Source organism: Tachysurus vachellii, chromosome 3 (assembly GCF_030014155.1).
Source record: "Tachysurus vachellii isolate PV-2020 chromosome 3, HZAU_Pvac_v1, whole genome shotgun sequence".
Classification (NCBI taxonomy): Eukaryota; Metazoa; Chordata; class Actinopteri; order Siluriformes; family Bagridae; genus Tachysurus; species Tachysurus vachellii.
In genome coordinates this window covers 36506936-36530247 of record NC_083462.1, presented here as the reverse complement: position 1 = coordinate 36530247, position 23312 = coordinate 36506936, and the positions used below count along the sequence as shown (strand labels likewise).

Below are 23312 nucleotides of genomic sequence, written 5' to 3'. Positions count from 1 at the left end.
AGTGAACAAACAGAGTATAAATAACAGACAGGAACCAATCACAGCGCAGAAACAATCAGAGACAAAGACAACACACCTGAAGGAGAATATGGAGTTCAATTAATGTCCGTGGTAACCAATGAGTGGGCGGAGCAAACAATTAACAACAGAGAAAGACAGCAGACAGAAACACAGACAGACTCATTACAGAACCCCCCCCTACGAGCGGCTTCCAGACGCTCCCAAGGCTGCAGAAAACCAGTCCAGGAGGGCGGAGCGAAGGCGCAACAGGGTGGAAGGGCGGGTCGAGTTCGTGTTGTGGTGAGGCTGACCGGGCAGGTGGCCAGGGCGGAGCAGGAGGCCAGGGTGGAGCCGGCGGAGCAGGAGGCCAGGGCGGAGCAGAAGGCCAGGGCGGAGCAGGCGGCCAGGGCGGAGCCGGCAGAGCAGAAGGCCCAAGCAGGACAGAAGACCAGGGTGGTGCCGCAGGCCGAGCCAGAGACCACAGCGGAGTTGGCGGCCAGAGTGGTGCTGCAGGCCGAGCCAGAGACCATAACGGCGTTGGCGGCCAGGGTGGTGCTGCAGGTGGAGACAGAGACCCGAGCAGAGCTGGAAGCCAGGGTGGTGCCACAGGTCGAGCCAGAGACCATAGCAGAGTTGGCGGCCAGGGTGGTGCTGGAGGTGCTCCGGACCTACGGCTAGGGACAGGAGAGAGAGACTGACAGACAGGGAGACAAGACTAGGGACAGACAGAGCAGGTAGGTGGAGCAGTTCAAGCGCAGTCATTCTTGACCAGGCAGAGGGTTCACGATAATCCATCCCGGACAGGGCAGAGAGTTTGGAACCAAGCCCATACTCGCCGAATTACCTGACTCTGGCATTCCGGGTGACCCGGTCGGTCCGGCTGGTTCCGTCGACCCGGTCGGTCCGGCCGGCTCCTTCGACCCGGTCGGTCCGGCTGGCTCTGGTGTCTCAGCGGGTTCGGGTGCTTCAGGTGCTCCAGCAGGTGCCGTAGGGATGCCGGCCGCCCGAACCGAGACCATCGGGGTATCCGCCAGGTTAGCGATCAGCCGGTTCACGCGGGCCTCGACCGAGCTTTCTGGTCTAGCAGCCATGTGGACAGGCTTACACAGGACTGGGTTGGGCCGAGGTACTGTAGAGGCTTCGGGTGTCCGTGGCTGGTTTGGCTCTGTAGCCCACGGACCCCGATGCCTGCCGCCCCCCCCCCAAAAAAAAATATTTAGGGCCGGCGCCCCTCTCTACCCTGCTCACGCTCAGAGAGGATCCGCCCAAGAGCAGCGCTAGGTTGACGAGGTCTGTAAAGGACCCCGTCTCTCGGCCAAGGGGCATCAGATAGCGCAGCTTGTCCTCCAATCCGTGCCAAAAGATGTCCTTCAGCGCCTTCTCTCCCAAGTCCACCTGATTACATAGGTCCAAAAACACCTCAACATATTCCTCGATTGGGGACTTGTCTTGACAAACACAAAACAAAATTTCTGCTGGATCCATGTGTAGGTTGGTCGTTCTGTCATGATGCTGGACAGAGGTGAGTGAGGATGCAAATTTTAGAGTTTTAATCATCCAAAACACAAATGCAGCTGAACAGACAGGCAGAACAAGGCAACAAACAGGGCTAACAGGAACCGGGAACAGGCACACCAACATCCAACATGCAATAACGACCAACACCAGGGAAGTGAACAAACAGAGTATAAATAACAGACAGGAACCAATCACAGCGCAGAAACAATCAGAGACAAAGACAACACACCTGAAGGAGAGATGGAGTTCAATTAATGTCCGTGGTAACAAATGAGTGGGCGGAGCAAACAATTAACAACAGAGAAAGACAGCAGACAGAAACAGGGCAGAAACACAGACAGACTCATTACAGACCCAGAGTTTTAGTGATACAGTGTAAAGAAACCCAGTGAAAAGGAACTGAGTGAATAGGTTTAATCAAGTTAAAATGAAACATAACTATAATAGTGATAAAGAGCATGTCGAACCATGTAGACATTGTACATCTCCAGAATTGTGATTAAGAAAAAAAAATCACAATGATTACATATAGTTGAAGGTTCTATTATTATTATTATTATTATTATTATTATTATTATTACAAACCCGTAGGCAGGGGGGGTTCGGGTGGTTCAAACGAACCCCCCATCACTGCCAAAGGTCCAGAATTTAAGTAATTTTTTTTCATGTGATTATTGTCATCATTGTTTTAATCAATGCTTGTGACAAATCTTCTGGGTTGCTGTTTCAAATTAATATGATACATTATTGTAGCTGGACGTGTGTGCAGTTCAGAGAGAGTTCTCGCAATACACTTTTCAATGCAACGGTGAAGCATCGCCTCTGACTGATGGGGGAGGGGTTTTATATATATATGTTTATTTTAAAGGATTTCTATATTTTATCCACTCAATCATCTACAATATAATATCCATATAAAAGTAGTGTAATTATAATAATAAAACATAGTGGGATATTCAGTGATATTGGCTGTGCAATATCGACTTATATGATTGGCCAATACCGGCAGACTGGAGCCAATGGAAATGTTTCTCTCCTTCGGTGCACGTCTTTATTCCTCTGAGAACTTCAAAGCGGACCGCTTGTGGTAAATTATCTGGAATGATTAGTATATTAATTATTTTACGATGCCTACCCAGCTAACATACAGTACGACGTACCATTTACATAATTTATTGGTAATTTTCGGTAATTTCATGACTTACCAGCTGGCAACGTACTGTAACTGTAATGTCCCAGGTAGGTAATTTCATTACTATTACAATTATATAAACAATATTTCCTTTTCTATTTAGGTTAGCTTGTTAAAACTTTTCAGTCTCAAAGTTTCCCTTAAGTAAGTCAAAATAGATTAAATACACCATGAGATTGCTCTTTACATGGGAAACATGTAACATATTCTCCAAATTGCACTCCAGAAGATTCGAACTGACCAGTGTACTAAATCCATAAGTGTCAAGACAAATACAGCAACAAGCAAAGAGGCATTGACAGAGAGTCAAGAAATGATGATGAAAATAATTATTATTAATACTTCAGTAAAGTTTATTAAATCTCTTCTGTTGTTAATGTGGGCTTTAAACTCATGAACTGTGTATGGACTGACAAAGGTGTTACATGAGGAAGCAATTTGACAACAATGCAGTAAATAATTTAGGTGCATCAAAAAGCGTGCTTGTTAAGATACCAGCAGACAAGCTAATCCAGCACAAATTAGTGCACAAAAGGTCACCAAAATGAAGTATTTGAACCTCATAATTAAATACAAAAGGAGGAGAAAAACTGCAAAAAGGTCCACTATTTGAAAAAAGAACCCCCCTTCAATAGGCTGGCTACGGCCCTGTATTATTATTATTATTATTATTATTATTATTAGTAGTAGTAGTAGTAGTAGTAGTTATTATTATTATTATTAGTATTATTATTATTATTATTGTTGTTGTTGTTGCTGTTGTTGCTGTTTGTTTTACCCTATGCTACTTTTGCACATTTTAGAATATTACTTCTACTACTACTAACAACAACAAAAACAACAACAACAACAACAAGAAAACTAATATAAAAGCAATAAACTACATAATTAAAACCGCACTGTTATGAATACTATTTGATCTTATAAGTTGTTGACCAAATATAAAAATTGCAACAATGCATTTAGTTCTTGACTTTAGAAGTAGAGTACAATTTTCATACACAGTTAGGTCCATATATATTTGGACACAAGCACAATTTTAGTTTTTTTTTTTTTTTTTTTTTTAGGTATTTACCAAAACATATTCAAGCTATAGTTGTATATTTATAGTGGGCTGAAAGTCTCTCAGCTTTAATTTGAGGATATTTAAATCCAAATTGGAGGAAGGGTTTAGGAATTACAGCTCTTGAGAGTAGCCAGCCCCCTTTTTCAAGGGACCAAAAGTAATTGGACAGTTGAATAAAAAGTTGTTTCATGGACAGGTGTAGGCTATTCCTTCATTATTTCTTCATCAATTAAGCAGGTAACAGGTCTGGAGTTGATTCTAAGTGTGGTATTTGCACTTGGAATCTGCTGCTGTGAATCTATATCATGTGTTCAAAGGAGCTCTCCATGCAAGTCAAACAGGCCATCATTAGGCTTCATAAACAAAACAAATCCATCAGAGATATAGCAGGAACATTAGGAGTGGCCAGAGCTCAGCAAAATAAAACAAGAAACCTCAGGAATAAAAAGGCCAGATTAGACTTTACTCAAAAAAAAAAAAAGATCTAAAAAAAAAACCTGACCATTTCTGGAAAACATTCATTAGACAGATGGAACTAAGATCAACCTTTACCAGAATGACGGAAAGAGAAAAGTATGGGTGAAGGCTTGGAACAGCTCATGATCCAAAGCATACAACATCATCTGTAAAACATAGTTGAGGCAGTGTAATGCCATGGGCATGCATTGCTTCTAGTGGCACTGGGTCACTGGTGTTTATTGGTGATGTGACAGAAGACAGAAGCAGCCGGATGAATTATGAAGTGTATAGAATATACTGCCTGCCCAGATTAAGCCAAATGCAGCAAAGTTCATTGCACGGCATTTCACAGTACAGATGGACAATGATCCAAAACACACTGCAAAAGCAACCCAGGATTTTTTAAGGAAAAGAAATGGAATATTCTGCAATGGCCGAGTCAATCACCTGATCTCAACCCGATTGAACATGCATTTCACTTGCTAAAGGCAAAACTAAAGGCAGAAAGACCCACAAACAAACATTAACACAAGATAGCTGCAGTTAAGGTCTGGCAAAGCATCAGAAAGGAGGAAACCCAGTCTCTGGTGATGTCCATGGGCAGTTTATGAAAATTGTGCCTGTGTCCAAATATATATGGACCTAACTGTGTGTTTGTGTGTGTGTGTGTGTGTGTGTGTGTGTGTGTGTGTATAGGATTCATCACATGATCAAGCCGGTCACTTTTGCACATAACGCCTGCTGTGAATGATGCAGTGGTAGTGTAGAAATTTTGGGAAGTCTGGATCACCTTGCACTGCGCAATGAAGCCTGCATGCCGGCCCGTCATGGCGCGAGGCCCGTCTGTTGTCACCGACACCAGCTCTATAATGGCACCTTTTTCTCCACGGAGTAGATTTTCACCGTGTTATAGATGTCAATTCCCCTCATTGTTGTCTACAGGGGCAGAAGTGTCAGCAGTTCTTCTTTTGTAGTGAAACACCATTCGGATGAATATCATCAGCTGAGCTGTGCTGGGGCTGTTAACCGATTCGTCACACTGGATGCTAAACCACCTGCATGTGGCGAGATCTCAGTCCAGTTGCTCTGTTAAGTTCTTGGACATAGATGACACTCTTATAGCCATCGTACTTGCTCCAAGTTGGACGTTGGAGAGGGTAGAGATGACTTCAGGACCATGCTTCTCATCTTTGAAGACTGTGTTTGCAACAATCATCATAGCTTCTTTAAAAACCTCCCCATCCAAAAAGACTTCCTTGTTCTTTATCAAAAAATGTGCAGCTATAAAGGAAGCTTTAGTTGCTTTTTGTAATTTTTTTCAGCGGCCTAGTTAGCATTGAAACTTTCGTGACACTTACTGAAGTGTCTCGCCACATTGTGCCGCTTTGCTGTCGCAACAGTTGTCCTGCAAATGAGACACACACACTTTTCTTTGACTGACGTAAAAAAAGAGCTCTTCCTCCCAAACACTGTGAAAATGGTATGTTTTCTGTCGCTTTTCTGCAATGTTTTTGGGGTAAATCACAACTAACTCCTCATCGTTGCTGCACCGCTTCCTTGTGTCAGTAGTTGAACGTGATGTGCGCGCAATATTGACATTTGACTTCAGAAAAGGCCAGAGTTCGTTATATACATAAAACATTTTTGTTTTAAATTTTTTAAAATTAAATAAAATTAAATTAAATATCATTATTTTAAAATCTACATTAGTGCAAGTGTTTTTTATTCAAAAACTACAGCAAGAACATTTTTTAGACAGAGCTATATTTTGACCAGTGCTGTTTTTAGAACATGCCTCGTGGGCACCTTAAGTGCTCCTTGCGGGCGACCAGGCGCCTGCGGGCACCGCGTTGGTGACCCCGGGTATAGAGAAACCACATTTTGTGTATAATTAAATTGCCAACATCAATAAACTATATAGGACTGAAAAATTGATGCATGATTGGCAGCAGGAATATTTATGTAGACTAACAGTTATTTCAAATATGAATTTAATATTTAATTCTTAGGTGTGGTAGGATTCAAACCGAGTCAGTCTTGTGGGCAGGGAGACGTGTGATTTTTGATGATGTTTGCATAAAAATCACATTTAAAGAAATGTAAAAAAAAAAAAAAAAAGTGTATAGAAAAGAAACACAAAAGAAGTGTATAGAAATCACACATGGCAATCTATCTCTCCTTTAATTTTTCTTTCCCTTCTAGGAATTTCCCAAGTCTATTAGACAGTTCTGATGGACTTGTCTTTAAAGAGATCATTACATTTGATGGGTTTCTCCTGTGTTGCTGGTCTCCTGGACACTGCCTCAATCTGTCTCACTTCATGTTCATTATTGATGTCTCTGTGATGTAAAGCTCTGTGTAGATCACATTAAGAAGTGCTGAGCTTCCATGCTGTGAGATTCATTCATTAATTCTTCTAAACTTCTCTCTCAGCTTGGACTTCAACTTTGGCTGATACACAGAGGCGAGTTCTAATAAACAAAGTAATAATTAATTTTGAAATAAATAGTTTTAATGCAAAATCATTCCAACACTGCTATTAATTCCTGACAGATGTACTAAATATTTTTAGAGCTGAACCAAAAACATAACAGAAAAGCAGCAGATGTACATGTTGGGAACACAGACGTTAAAGAGAGCATGCACGTCAACGTGAAAATCGGACGACACCAGTGCGCGAAGCCGCCATCTTCTTTGCGTCTTCAGATGAAAGCGAGTGAAATTCTGTCTGAAACATATGTTATTCAATATGTATTTAACGATGTTCATAGCCATAAAAAAAATCTGCTTTACTGTATAAACTAATGTTATAAGCGCAATTTATGCTTTTAGTCAGTTAAACTGAGACTACCTCGCGGCCGTGACAGCCGTGCTCCGACTCACGACAGATACCAGAACAGTGAACAGGAGAGCGCGCGTGGCATCTTCATCGGAGCTTGGAAGGAAATAGGGTAAATGCTTTTTATATATTACTTGTGTACGTGTTAAATCTACTTTATTATAAATGATTTTGTGTTAGATACGGGTTTGATACGGCAGAGTTTACTTCATGGTAACGTATTTTGTTAGACTTCAGTAAAGTTGGCCGCATATCCACAGATTGGAGTTTCCAGAGTCAATAAATAACTCCTGAGCTAAACGCTCTTTTTACACAAATAACACCTCTTTTCTATAGTAGTAATTTAGAGAGGCAGCTACAACACAATTTTCCTCAAAATCAGCTTTCCTCCGCTGTGGACAAAATACACAAGTCTCTATGTGCAGACGACTGAGAAACAGATTCCAAGGCAAATACCATCTGCAAAGTGCAAAACCCGAAAAGCAAAAACGAAAAAACAGTCAATAACTTCACTGTAATACAGATGCAGCTGCTCAAAGTTGTTCTTTTCGAACGTGTGACTGACCTTAGTCAGACTTTCATCACACCTTTATCACACGTTTAGCAGACTTTTGTCATGAGCCCCCCTCTCTACAGGCAATGAAGGACGTGTGAATATTCTAATGTAGCCACCCCCATTTTTAGCTGTTGTAATGCAATTCCAGGGCACAACCTGAAGATGGGGCTTTCCTCACAAATACTTTCTGACCCTGACTTTACAGGTCAGCGACAACATTTTTTTAAGAGTATAGAAGCAGTTTTCTCTTTCACCTTTTACCTGTCCAGCAGGAAGATAGTAGGAAGGACCTGAAACTTTACTGTTATTATCACACACTGGAGAGAGACAGACAGACTGGAGAGAGACAGACTATATATATATATATATATATATATATATATATATATATATATATATATATATATATATATATATATACACATATACTGTATATATATATATATATATATATATATATATATATATATATATATATATATATATAAATATTTGATTTGAACCAAGGACAAGATCTTTTCAGGACATGCATCTATGACCTGTTTAGACTTTAACCCTCTTATTACAGTATGTTGCAGGTCAAATTGACCTCAAATTGCTAAGGTTTGTCATTGCCATAGTACATATGATATTTATATAACCCTTGTGCAGACATGGGGTCTATTTGACTCATCTGGAAAGTTTAATGTGTCATAACTTGGGTTTCCTTCCACATATTTGCCTGAAATTTACCAGGACTGTTCCAAATTAAGGGGGGCACGGTGGCTTAGTGGTTAGCACGTTCGCCTCACACCTCCAGGGTCGGGGTTCGATTCCCGCCTCCACCTTGTGTGTGTGGAGTTTGCATGTTCTCCCCGTGCCTCGGGGGTTTCCTCCGGGTACTCCTTCACCGAACTGAATTTTAGGTGTGTTGGAGTCGGTGTTTACAGGAGGTGAGAATTGGGCTTTTTCAAACCTACAGTAGAACTCATTCAGGTCGTCTGCCAGTTGTTGATTCACCACAGTGCTGGGGGATGGTGTCGTGCAGTTGGTGATGGCTTTCAGACCTTTCCACACTGAAGCTGAGTCGTTAGTGGAAAACTGAGCCCGTAGCTTTTCAGAATAATTTCTCTTTGCCACTCTGATCTCCTTTTCTAGTGTGTATTTGGCCTGTTTGTACAAGACTCTATCCCCATGAGCACTTTGCACAAAAATGCTGAAAGCAGCACATGCGAGAACCAGAAACTGAGGTTTGTTGGATGGATATGTTTCCTACTGTAAGTGCAACATGTCAAAGCGGTACAAGAGGTGTGATTCCCCCCTGTTGAGATTTTCACAGTTCTTCAGCTCGATTCTCCTTCTGCTTTTGTTGTGCAAACACCCCCATCACCTGTGAGGCCAAGCACATTTGCATTTGTTCACTCAGAGTAGCCCAGATCCAAGGCAGGCCAAACCTCTGAGTGTGACATGGAAACCTTTAGAAATGCCCAAATAAATAAATGCCTAAATAAATGCAAAATAGTCTGTTTTGTTTATAAAAAATTGTGTGAAAACAGAATGAAAAGTTGCTAATACTTTTCAAATCAAATCCTGTTTTCTCTCTCTTATTTATGAATTTGGTTGCTTCAGTCAGCTTTGACCTGGGGATGTTTGACATACACCAACCAGTGGTTATCCAAAATAATATTTAATAATTTTACTCAACATGGCATAATTTCATGAGGTTTCTTGTTTATAAATTAAATATAATAAAAAGCATAAGAGGTGTAAAGGAAGTTTTATTCACAATAAATTATAACATGTTTTTGAGTGGTGGTGTGTGTGTGTGTGTGTGTGTGTGTGTGTGTGTAGCCCGTTTTTGGGTGATCAGATGGCATCTGATTGGTCAAAATGGTTTTAATTTAATTTAGAGACGTTTCATTGGTTATTGCCAGCAGCTGTTACACTGATCAATGCGTCATTGCAACAGACGCGCGTAGGGGGCGTGAATAAGGCAGCTACTCATTAACTACGTCAGAGCGGGGGAACAAGATCATTGTAGCACTCCTGGTGGATGTCTGGCAGAATCACACAGTAATCATGCAGTGATCATGCAATATTCAAACAGCAATTCTGAGCCGCTGCATCTGTACACTGTACTGTCACCAGCTCACACATCACTGTAATACACTGTACTGTCACCAGCTCACACATCACTGTAATACACTGTACTGTCACCAGCTCACACATCACTGATGTCCTGATAGTTATACTACAACACTTATTTGGGGGGAATGTCTTTTTGTATAATTTTTATGATTTTTAATATGAAAAGTTATTGACTTTTTTTTTTTTTTGTATTCGCTTTTCGGGTTTTGCACTTTGCAGACGGTCCCTTGGAATCTGTTTCTCAGTCGTCTGAACATAGAGACTTGTGATTTTGTCCACCAAGGAGGAAAGATGATTTTGAGGAAAATTGGGTTGTAGCGGCCTCTCTACATTACTACGATAGAAAAGAGGTGTTATTTGTGTAAAAAGAGCGTTTAGCTCAGGAGTTATTTTTTTTTTTTTGTATTCGCTTTTCGGGTTTTGCACTTTGCAGACGGTCCTTTGGAATCTGTTTCTCAGTCGTCTGAACATAGAGACTTGTGATTTTGTCCACCAAGGAGGAAAGATGATTTTGAGGAAAATTGGGTTGTAGCGGCCTCTCTACATTACTACGATAGAAAAGAGGTGTTATTTGTGTAAAAAGAGCGTTTAGCTCAGGAGTTATTGACTCGGGAAACTCCAATCTGTGAATATGCGGCCAACTTTACTTAAGTCCATTTTATTTGTGACACACCCAGACTAATCTGGATAATTTAGGAGCAATTCTTGGATAAAATTCCTTTTGACTGACATTAATATTTTCTATGTAATTACTTGATGGCAGCAAGCAGTGTTCCCTGGTGTGGCAGTTTCTACAGACTGTGGTGTATGGACTTCCTGGGGAGGAGACACCAGCAGTAAGAGTTCTGCCAGCATTCATTTTTGCAGACAAACTGTAATTTTTTATTTTTATTTTTTTTAATTGTTAATTAAACTCTGTATAGTTAATAAACCTTTATTATTATTACTGTGACCTTACTGCTTCATTTGATTCTGTGTTCTTTAACTTGTACACTGTTACATGAAATGTTTTCATATTTCACACATTTAATTGGAAGTAAATTTTCCTGACTGCAGTCAGTTTGATGCATGTTCATTATTCTAAATTCTTCTATTTTTCTTATACAACACTACAATTACATTGCAATTTATTGATTCTTACTGATGATTCTTATATCTTCAGATATTGAGGTTAATGTAAATGTTATGAAATGTTTTCATATTTTAAATTTGTATTCTTAAAGTAAAATTTTCTGACTGAAGTCAGTGAAGCATTTACTGTGATATTTGATACATTAACATGCTGTTATGACAAAATCAGCTCCGTATATTAGACATATTATATATTAGATTTAAGGTTTGCTATTTTAGCCTACACACAGAAAAATAGGGGTATTGTTTCTGTACCTAAAGGTACATTTGCCATGAAAGTACCCTGTAAGGTACAGGAAATGGTCCTTAAGGTGACAACTATGAACCTTTGTTTTAATTTAAAGGTACAAAATTAGTTCTGACAGCAAAGGGTACATAATTGTACTTTTAACAAGCTTAAGGTACATTATGCAGCAAATCAGAGATCACAAAATCATAATTTAAAAGCCATTGGCTCGTCTATTCAGAAGGCGGGATATCTTCTTTGCGCGTTGCACAGTGAGTGCACTTTCTTTCTCACTTGCAATAGGAGTGCGTGAAATGAGCGAAAATGTCGGTTAATTGTCCATCCCTGTCGAGTTTTTCCACGGATGAACTAATTCTGAAAATAACTGAAGCTGGAATACAGATTAACGAAGAAGAGGCAAGAAAATGCAGGGGTAAGTAACCGAATCTTGATTTTTTTTTTCTGTTCATAGCATGCTAGTGTTAGCTATCAATAACCTTTACAAGCAAATCTTAAACTATCGTTAACTACACTAAGCACGTTATGGCTTGTTGCTAGTTGGGTTATTTTGTTCATTTAGTCAAGTAAGCCATTTAAAATGCTTCCACTTAACATCGCCATTTAGCCCCAGAATTGGGCAGCGCAACCCATTTTTCCCGCTTCGCGCCATCTGCTGAGGAAAATATCGAAATCTGCTCAAATTAAGCATTTTTTCTTTTTCGATTTTACAACGAAAACTTGCATAACCTATCCTATAAATGTTGATTCTTATGCTCAAACAGCGTTTAGAATTTTTTTCAGGCTAGACTATCACGTCTTGCGTCTTTTGCAGCCTCTTGGGCAAGAGCTCAACGTTTTTAAGTTGCCTTCACGTGCTTTCGGATTTAGGGTAAATATTAGTAACTAGTTACATAATATTGTTGGTCATGAACACACTCTCAAGGTAAAATTTGAATGTGATGAGCTCGTAATTATACGGAGCCACGGACATGACAAGTAGGCAAAGACGTGTGCACGATTCATAAATCGAGGGAACGAATTAATAAATCGTATGCACGATTTATTATTTTTTTTCTTGCATGTCATGTGCGGGGTTCCATATAACCACGATTTCAAAAGTGGGAAGTAGGAAGTTTCTGGTAGCACGTGAAGGCAGCATAATTAAGCGCGCATCTCAGGACCCTGACTGTTTCTATAGCAACTGGAGGCTGAAGCTTCAGTGGCAGCTGCAGTGAATGATGACTTCATTAGTCAGGGATTGTTTTTTTATAAGTAATACACTGGCACCGTCTTTGGCTTATCTTCAGCAGACCCTGACTGTTTCTATAGCAACTGGAGGCTGAAGCTTCAGTGGCAGCTGCAGTGAATGATGACTTCATTAGTCAGGGATTGTTTTTTTATAAGTAATACACTGGCACCGTCTTTGGCTTATCTTCATTTAGGTGTTCATGGAGTTAACTCATTCTCCGACGATTATCATTTTCCACACATTTGATCGCACTCAAGTCTGTCTGTGTTTTACAGTTATTCGTCTATAACTGTTGTAATTTTCTGTGTGATCAGAAAATGACGTAGATGGAGAAACAGTGGATTGTGGACTCACTGAAGCCATGGTTGGCTACCTGTTTGATGGTTCCTAAAAGCAACTAAAATTTCAACAGTTTGTACGCCATTACAAGGAGAATGAGACCATTGTTGTATTGGAGCCACTACCAGTTAAAGTTGCTCAGTCTACGGCAAAACTCCAGCCTCATCCTTCCACTGATACAAGGTAAGGGCAGAATTTTTACGATGCCGTTTTGGTAAATGTGTTCAACAACATAAAATTTTATCAATTTTAACATTATTTTGAAAAACGGAGAAAAAAGACTAGATATTGTCTGATTATTTCATAAATGTTTTTAGTTCAATAGCCCACAAAAAGGAAACACTGATCTAATGATATGTAACACTGCCCTACAATAAAGGCTTTTTAGATAAGAGTCTGTGTGTTTTTTGTTGTATGCAATAGGATCAACCCTCAATTGGTTACTGATGTAATTTTGTATTGCAGTGTTGAAGCAGCTCACAGGGGACTACCTATTGTGACTGTCATTCCAACCTTTCCCAAAGATGTCCAGTCGAGACTTGACATCAAGGAACCATGTCACACAGTGCCAAAAGTGCGCAACAAAATAATAAGAACGCTGTATGAAATGATGGCAGAATACACTTTGTAAGTATAACCATTATAACATATTTGCTACTACAACTGTACTACTTAAGATCAATTCACAATCTATGAAGATTGTTAGACACAACCAAGAGATTTAGAGTTTTTTTCTGCCTTTGTACTAGGTATCCAACTAATGCAGAGTATATTCAAGTTGCCAAGGCACTGATAGTGAAATACCCTTTCCTGAGGGATAAGGAGGGAAATGGCTATGTAAGTTGCATTGTTTTTAAGCCATTTATCTTTGTCTACATAATTGTACAAGATAATATTTTATCTTTACTTGCTGGAATATGCCAAATAGTCAAATGTTTTTTTTTTTGTTGTGTTTTTTGTTTTTTTTGTTTTGTTGTTTTTTTTTTACTAGCACACCTGGCACATGTCTTTAAAGCGTAAATTTAAAGCAGAACGTGCACCACTTGTCAGCGACAGTGAAGTAAGAAAGCTGAAGGAGAAGTTTGGAAGTTTGGAAGTCTGGAAAGCAGTCCAGATCCACCAGTGCATCTGCGAGCTTGTGTCGAAAGCCAGCTAGGGTAGCATATGCAAGCCCACTGCCATATGCATATCTAATTTTCCATGTTTCTTTTTTTTTATATTTACTTTTAATCACTTTTACATTTCACTTAGTGCAGGACAATGTAAGGCAGATATTACAGACATTTAAATATTTTTGCATACACCTAACTCTTTCACTGACTGAACATTAGGGTCCGGATTCACTTTTCACAAATCTGTCGCTGCCATTATCTGTCACAGTTTAAGCATTCTCTGTTTGTTGTTCTGACAAAGGAAACTTGTGTTGGGGGGGATTCAACATCTGTTGAGGCCCATGTGAACGTTCTACAAAGTGAGTATCAGAAGAAACATCCAGACATCTCGACTGTCAAAGACCGCATGGCACGAACATTCTCCTGGAGACGTCAAGAAATCATGGAAGGAATGTCTGTGGAGGATGTAGTCAAAAAGTACCCATACTTAAGAACGCCTAATGGAGTGAGTTTTGAAAACATCTGAATGATGCAGGGATGCAGTTACGATTTTGGAAATTGTGAAATTGCAGACATGTTGATTGCTGTCACAGAAAATAAACATTTAATTAAATAAAACATTTAATTAAAATAAATTTGCTTTCAGTGATGCACTGAATGTTAATCATGTCTTCACATTCTACAGTTTTTTGATGAGATTGACCGAATCCATCCCTCACCAAGCAGCTTCTGTCATCGCTTCAGAGAGGGCTTTGCTAGAGTTCTGCCAAATGTGCTGAAACTTGCCACAGCAAAATCCCCCCTAGCAAAAGAGTACACTGAAACAAGACAGGATGCCCTGGCTGAAGATCTACCAGGTAGAGACAGTCACTTTGCTAGTGAAACTCACAATATATGTCATTTGCTTTACCACATCGCAAAATATGTGATTGAGAAAGTAGGATATTTTTCCACATTGCAGGAATTGATTTAAGGGCTGGACTTATCTTCTTGCCATTCATCTCAAGAGAAAAGATTGAACACTACATTACTATGAAAGAGGTAGGCTTCTGAATTATCCTGCAGTGCTGGCTGGTGGACCTCATGTTAGTACAATAACAGAAAAAGATAGTTTGGATTTCTGTCTCCGGTAGATGTGCTTCATTTTTGCCATAACCTTTTTTTTTTTAAGTTGTCGCCAGCTTTAGTATGAAAATTCTAGAGTAAATGTTACCTGTAAAACCATCTACAATATATACAAGGAATTTTTAAAAGATAATAAAAGGCTAAAATGACTGACTTGTTTATTTACATTTGAAAATGTTTTCTTTTTGTTTTCTCTTATGTAGGAGGACCCTGCTACCCCCTTTCCAACCATTCAACTGATGGAGAATGATTGGAAGATGGCAATCATTGGAAGAGGGCACAGCGTGGTGAAGGTAGATGGCATGGTTGTGTGCCAGTGCACCAGCCTAGACGAGGCCTTCATGACTGCCTTCTGTATGTATTTTACTTTTAACATCACATATCCACCACACCTGAAGAACACTCTCACTTTTCTTCAGAGGAGCATTGTCAACATCGTGGAGGAGGGAGACAAGCCACTGCCAGTCACTTTACTAAGGATGATAAACCTTTTATATTAAATCCTCATGCCTCAAATGTACCATTGCCCAAAGTGCACACGGAGGACATTCAGTCTTGTTAAATTAATCCAACATGTTGGAATCGTTCATGCGCATCAATCAAATTTTAATATCACCTGTAGTATACATTTTGTTTAAATGCTTGTAAAACATGCACTATGTTTAGCACAGGAATTGAAATTCTATGTTAATTGAATTGTTAATGTGTGGTACAGAATATCCAGTATTAGTTATAAAACTGAATTGAGAATGGTTTGTACTTTAATATTCAAATTTTTATTTTTGTGATTAAAAAAAATGTGAAAAATGCATTGCCTATGTTTTGTATTTAAACAGGTAACAAAATGCTCAAAGCCTAATGCCCCTGAAGGAATTGGAATTGAGTCTTCCCCCCATCCATGCAAGTGTCCTTTCTATTTTTTTATTTTTTCTTTTAATAGGACAAATCAGTTCAGCAGTATATTAGTGAAGGGCCCTGGGAGAACACCAGGATGTAATTTTAAACCATAACATAAAGGTACATTTCTATCACTAGGGGTGCAAAATTGTTCTTTTAGAGGTACAAACAAGAAGGTACAAAAATGTACCAGTGTTCAGAGGTACATTTCTGTACCCTGCTAGGGTACAGCTGGGGTGACAAAGCATTTGTACTCTTTTAGGTACTTTACTGTACCTTGATTTTTCTGTGTGTAGATATCCTTTACAAAAATAAGAAAACGTGTAGATCACCTAAATTGCTTCCACATACTTCCGTGTTTCCCGTGGGCGGGGTTGGATTACCGAAGTAAGTATTGCTGTAGATTCATTATTTTAATCAATTAAATTTCTGACCAATTTTGGGTTAAATTCAGACCAGCAGTGTAGTCATTTTTAACTAATAGTTGGGTTAAAATCACAACCCAGCATGATGGGTTAAACATGATAACCCAACTAGTTTGGTTAAAATAACCCAGCGTTGGGTACGTCCCTTTTTGACCCAGCACTGGGTTTGTTTTTAACCCAGCAGTTTTTAGAGTGTACAGTATATCATGTGTTCAAAGGAGCTCTCCATGCAAGTCAAACAGGACATCATTAGGCTTCATAAACAAAACAAATCCATCAGAGAGATAGCAGGAACATTAGGAGTGGCCAAATCGACAGTTTGGTAGATTCTGAGAAAAAATAGAATGCAATGGTGAGCTCAGCAAAATAAAAAGGCCTGGCCGTCCACGGAAGACAACAGTAGTAGATGATCGCAAACCATTCACAAGCCTCAATAGTAGAAAGGCCAGATTAGACTTTGTCAAAATAAATAAAGAAAGAAAGAAAGAAAGAAAGAAAGAAAGAAAGAAAGAAAACATCTAAAAAATGCCTGACTGGTTCTGGAAAAGCATTCTTTGGATGTATGAAACTACCAAAAACCAATCAGATACAAAAAAGTGTAACACTGAAAATAATTTCTCTACACATCATGTCTTTCCTCAAGTCAAGCTGACACTGTACTTCTCTCAGGTTCTCTAAGTAATGTCTGTGGTGTTTCTGCTCTATTCATTTGTGTTTTATTCCATAAAATAATAAATAAGATTATAAAACTTTCTGGGGTTTTTTTCTTTCAGTTTTACAGTAGATACAATATTTGTCTCTTTAATGGATCTTTACTGAGTGAGATGAATTGTCCATGATGGTGAGCAGGAATGTTGAATCAACACAATGGGAAAATCTTCAGTGTTACAGCAGCATGTGATAGCAGCACAAACTTTAAGGAGTAGACGGAGTCTTTAACAGTATATATTAATAACTGCATATCAAGATGCATGCCAAACTGAAACCATAGCTGTCCGAGATGTCCACTCTCTGTGAACAATCCAAAATGATGCTTTAAGATATAAAGAAACTGCATATTACAGACTGGCCAAAAACAATCTGTCCTGAGTTATCAGGTAAGCTAAGACACTGTATGGACTGAAGCTGAAACAGATTAACATCCATTACACAGACAACAATGACTCACCATGTTTGTGGTAAGGTTTTCAGGACATTAATGAATAAAAGCCCCCTCCAGAGTCTAAAAAGAAATGGGTAAATTGTTGTATGAAATAAAGAAACTGAATGTATTTGATTAAAACTGTAAAGAAGAGATCCAGAAGGAAGCTGATTCAACAACAGGGGGAACAGACACTGTACCTAGACAGTTGGATAAAGACCCATCATCTTGCTGAAAGTTTTCTTTTTCATTTTATAGAATGACTAGTATCATTTACCTTTATATGAATTTTCTTTTTCATTTTATAGAATGACAAGTTTCCTTTACCTTTTATATGCATTTATTGTGATTAAGAAATTATATAATGTTCATTAGTATGTTTAGATATTAAGACAGAGAGTAACAGTAAAAGCTTAAAAGGAAATCACAAGGTTTTGTGTCAGCAGTTTTGTGCCAGCAGAATAAGAACACACAGTCAGCCGTGCAGCTGAGGAGGCTTCTCAGGATGTTTTGCAGAAGCATGAGATCATGAGAGACCTGACAGGATGCTGACAGAAGTAGAATCCCAGTTATGAGATCATACTAATGAATGGTATAAATAGGGTTTTAGAACCAGTTATCGGTGTGCATTCACCTTGAGGCAAGCTCATTGTGTTATACTTAGTTATTGCTTATAGAGGGTGCATCAGGAGAACACACGCAGGCTTACACTTGGAGAGTGTTTCTTGGTTTGTTTTATCTTTGCATTTTACTTATTTCTACTTACGCTAAAATTGTTTGACTATTTGAAGGAGATTTTGTTTGTAATTTTCTTTTCTTTTACTTTACATATATTACACACATCTATTTGTATTACACTACTTTTAATAAAAACAAGGCCTCCCATTGTGAGGATCCTGAAAAGACAAAAAGGTCTAAGTCTGCCTCCTTCATTTAAAGATTCAATCAATAGAATAGGTACGTAGAAGAACTTGAAGCAGAACCTTTGTTAGAAGACCGAGGGACTTCGAAGGATACCTGCATTCAAGGTAAGAGCAACTTTAATTGTTGATCTTGTGTTTTCAAAACTAACCCGTGCAAACTAGGACACATCCTTTAGTGGGGGGGTGGAAGAGTTTCCTACGCAATCCGAAAACAAGCGTCGCTAGAGGACACGTATGTCAGTATAATTACTTCAAGAAGTAAGAGCTGTGTGTCTTTTGCTTTATATTATGAACAGTACAATGTATCTATTATTTTTAATTTGTTTATATATTTTATGATATTTTATTTTGAACATAATCTATATTTGGGAAATGTTTTTGCTTTAAAGGCATTCATGTGGTTATAGTCTTTAAAAGAAATGTTTCTACATTTTGATTTTTTCTAGGCAAAATGTCTTATACAAACCATTTACTTCCTCTGTGATACTTTACATAAACATTTGATTAAACCAAATCAGAATTTTGGTCAACATTATTGTCATTTTATCTCACCACAAATATGTTGAGTGAGGAACAACAGAACACAGTACAGTACATACTGTAAATATTCCACATTAATACAAATATATTCAGATCGTGGAATAGTAAACAACAGCAAGGAAGTGACAGCCAATTTTATACTTTGTTTAATAAAATGTATGTGTGCTATACAGTATTTCCTCCCAACAGAGATTTAGACCTAGTATCCTTAATCTGGAGAAAAATGAAAAAGTCTGACCTGGAGTGTGACTGGAACAGTTTGGTGAGTGACACTTTTTTTGGCAATAGGATGAAAATTTTTGGTCTTGTTGTACACAGAAAACACATGTATGGGAGCATTGGGTATTGCTGGCACCAGGATGGTGAGATTGTTCATATAAATTATTTATGTAAGGAAATTAGAAGAGATGAAAGCTTTCTCCATTGCAGAGCTGCTCAAGCCTTTATTCTGAAAAACAGCATTTGGCAGATTCCCTTATCCTGTCAGAGATGCAGTTGACATGGCGAGGATAAAAAACAACCCAAATGCAGGGATAACCAAAACAAAATGATCAATGATGATGTAAAAAAAAAACATTGACAGGGAAAAAAAATCACAAAAACAAGAAACACGGCTAAACAAAGCGGTTATATGATGATTAATACGCAATTAGGAACAGGTGAGTCCAGATGTAAAACACATGACACAACATGCTCCACGAAGGCCCTCTAAAGTTCCAGCATGGAATGTTGGAGCAGAGTCCTGACATATCCAGAGTATTGTTTAAAAGTGCTTTGAAGTCTATCAATGAACAGATCAATACCGGTTCAATAAGACACCGACTAAGGATACAATCAGTCTAAAACTTTGTTGGGAGGAAATATAGCATACATACATTTTATCTTATACAAAGTCTGAAATTGGCTGCTACAACCCTGCTCTCCGGAGTGATCTTTGTACCTTTGGTTAATCTCCATTGAGTTTGCTAAACCAATATCTAAATATTTGTGACTGTAACTTAAATGCTATGTTTGTATTAATGTGTGTTATTTATTACATATACCAGGTAAAACCACAACACAAACTCCATTTCCCAGCAAACACAGCAGCCTACTAACATCTTTGTCTTTGCTCATGTATGTATCCACTGTTTTGTTTTGGATATCCTGCTTGCTGATTGCTCGACTTTGGTCTGTTTATCACAGAGATTTTACCTTACATTTTGGAATTGTCTTCCTGGTTAAACAGAACACTTGCACTTGCGTCTAACTATCCTAACAATATGATAAATTATCGTTCCTATAAAAGCTCATCCACACAGCCTTGTATAATGGATGGTATTGTACAGTGTTGTGTAGAGTCTAATGTCTGACTCTTTAAAATGTATCATTGTGTTTCTGTTTTTTCTCACTCAACAGTTCTGTAGTGTGAAGGAATGACAATAAAAATTAATTTAAGTTTAAGCTCAAAAACTACTACTTTTATTTACTTCATATTATTATTATTATTATTATTATTATTATTATTATTATTATTATTAGAGTAAATAAACCTGTGAGGTAATTGTAACGCCGGGAAACAGAGCGGACCCAAACGCAGGATAGCATAAATCAAAAATAGGGTTTAATAACTGAAAACATGAAACAGGACGCAGACTAGACAGGACAAATAACAGTAGATGCCGCGCCGCACGAAGCAACGCGGCACAGTTAAATACAAGAAGACAATGACACAATAAGGATCAGGTGTGATGACAGGGAGGAGCAGACGAAGGCGGGGCAGACACGTGACGAGAAACAAACAGATGCACGTGGCCAGAGTCCGGGCAGAGTCCTTACAGTAATGGTGTTCACCATCACATTCCCAATACCCCAACAGTTCCACCAAGGTTTTGTAAAGTAGGACAAAGAGACTGAGTGTTTTGCATAAGCCATTTTGCATCGAAGAAAACAAAAATATAGCTCGGATTATCACCAAATGGAAAAAGGCCTCTGACAGTCAAAGTGATAAAATAAGACCATAATATTGGACCTTGTTTATTTATTATAGAAAAGGTGTGTGTGAACTTCTAATTAAAATAATCTGCTGAAATTTTGAAATATATATTTTTTGATTCTTCATATCCATGTGTGTTAAGGTAGGAATCTGACTTTTGTGTACTATCTGCTTAACTCAGATTGTTATAGAGTTGTGTTATTTTAATTTTGCTTATATTGTATAGCATTGTTGTTTCTATAGTGTTTCTATAGTTATTATTTATCTCAAGTGATAAATCAAAGTAGTTTCAGTCTCCCTTAAGGTGTGAATAGTGGGTAGGTCTTACTCAGTTATATTGAAGGTGTACCAGCTCAGTATCAGGGGGGCTTAGCTCTTTATCTTAAATGTATAGTCTACTGGAAAGGTAGGATTCTGTTTTTTTTCTGTACTGTCTGTTTATCTTATAAGTTGTGTTATTATTTTGTTATATTGTACCTCATTGTTGTTCCTACAGTGTTGGTCTATGCTTATTAGTTCTCTTTGGTGATTAATCAAAGTCATTTCAGTCTCCCTTGAATTATCTCAAAAGGAAAAGTAATATTTATTAAGAAGTGGATGGTAGCAGGGATAACAAAAGTACGGGACATTTTATATGAATTTAAAGAGGAGTTTCTACCAGAACAGTTTGTTATGGATGCAATGCAAGACACAAAAGAGGACTACGATCAGAAAGAAGATCATAAGAAGTGGATAAGGACAATAGATAAAATGGAAGCAGAAAAAGAACAGAAATATGAAAGAGAAGTGTGTGGAAGTGAAACTGGAGAGATTTTATAAGGCATAAAGCAGCATTTACAGACATAATCTTAACCAAGATAGAAATGGAACAAAGTCCAATGTGTAAAGTGTGTCAGGAAAGAGATTAAGAAGTTTTACATCTGTTTTTACATTGTAAAGATTTGGAATTGTTTTTTAAACAATGTAAAGTCTGATTAGCGCACCAGCTGTTTCCTATCAGCCGGCGCGCATAAATACTAGCCTTGAACTTGGCCTCACCGAGAAGTCTCGATTTGCGTTAGCATTCAATCTGAGCGTTTTCCTGTTTGTTTGTTTCCATTTTTTGACTCAGTTTCTGTCTCTCGTTTCCCTGATTGTTTGCCGCCTGCCCTGACCTTTTGCCTGTTCTCTCATTACTGATTTTGCCTGCCCTCTGATATCATCTCTGCCGTGATTCACCCTGCCTGTCTGTTTCTGTATCTGTAATAAACTGCGCTGCACATGGATCACCAGCCGTACGACTCCTCCTTACAGGAGACTTCGCCACCGAGCGATCCAGCAGCAGTCTTCCAGCTCGCCACCCAGCTCTCCATCCAAGCCCAGCAGCTCGGTGGACACCACCAACAATTGACACGACTCACCTCGCTCACCGGAGAGCTCGCCGCTGCATTACAGGGCCTACGAGGGACTGCCATGGCACCGAATCCTCCATCACCGGCGACCTTTCCGTCCCCGGGAGCAGTCCCGTCCAGCTCCATCCCCTGGCTCGTGTTTCCGGAGAAGTTCAACGGGATCCCGGAAAGTGCCAGGGGTTCCTGATGCAGTGCTCGCTCTTCGTGGCGCAGCAACCGGCACTGTACCCAAATCCCGCCAGCCACATAGCGTGCGTGTGACGCCTCCTGGAGTGGGCTCCCGTGGTTTGGGGAGAGGACGGCTCCGCCTTCCCCACGTTTGAACACTTCCTCGCACAGTTCCAAGCCGTCTTCGGCCACTCCGCCATGGGGGAGAGCATGGAGGAACGCCTGCTAGCTATCTCTCAGGGAGACGGTATGGCCGCGGAGTATGCACTGGCTTTTCGCACTCTTGCAGCCGAAGCCGGCTGGGAGGAGAAACCCCTGAGATCACTATACCGCAAGGGCCTGAACCCGGAGCTACAGGCTGAGCTCGCTTGCCGGGACGAAGGGAGGATCCTGTCAGAATTCATGGACCTCTCCATCCAGATCGACAATCTAATGCGGACTCGCCGAGCATCCGTGCACGCCTCCCACCCTGCAGCCACACGCGCACACCAGCCTGTGGACCCTGAACCAATGCAGCTCGATTTCACCTGCCTCACGCCTGAAGAACGAGCGTGGCGCTTCCGCCACCAACCCTGCCTATACTGCAGAGAAGCCGGACACAGGCTGGCCGCCTGCCCCACCAGACCGCCCAGCAGGCGGAACACCACAGTGAGTCCTGATCTCCTCACTCCCTGGGCTCCCGGTTGCGCGCAAGTTCAAGTGCGACTCAAAATACGAGGGGAAATGATTAGTCTTCCCGCTCTCGTTGATTCCGGTGCCGCGGGGAATTTTATGTCAGGGGAGTTTGCTCAAGCTCACAACGTGCCAGTAACCCCATGTGTTTTCCCCTTGGCAGTGAAGGCGATAGACGGTCGGCCGCTCGGCGAGGGCCGCGTCACGTGCATCATGGAGGACCTCTGGCTGCAAGTGGGGC

The 23312-nt window shown here is 39.7% G+C and overlaps 1 protein-coding gene and 1 long non-coding RNA gene across 3 annotated transcripts in view; one reads left to right on the top strand and one right to left on the bottom strand.

Moving 5' to 3' along the window:
• Positions 1 to 23312, bottom strand: part of LOC132843564 (histone H2B-like) — a 151712-nt gene that overhangs the window by 87046 nt on the left and 41354 nt on the right. The gene's annotated exons all lie outside the window — the stretch shown is intronic.
• Positions 13167 to 13731, top strand: LOC132843590 (uncharacterized). Its single transcript, XR_009648139.1, has 3 exons — positions 13167 to 13276; positions 13452 to 13539; positions 13694 to 13731. It is a non-coding gene; the product is annotated as an uncharacterized LOC132843590 (long non-coding RNA).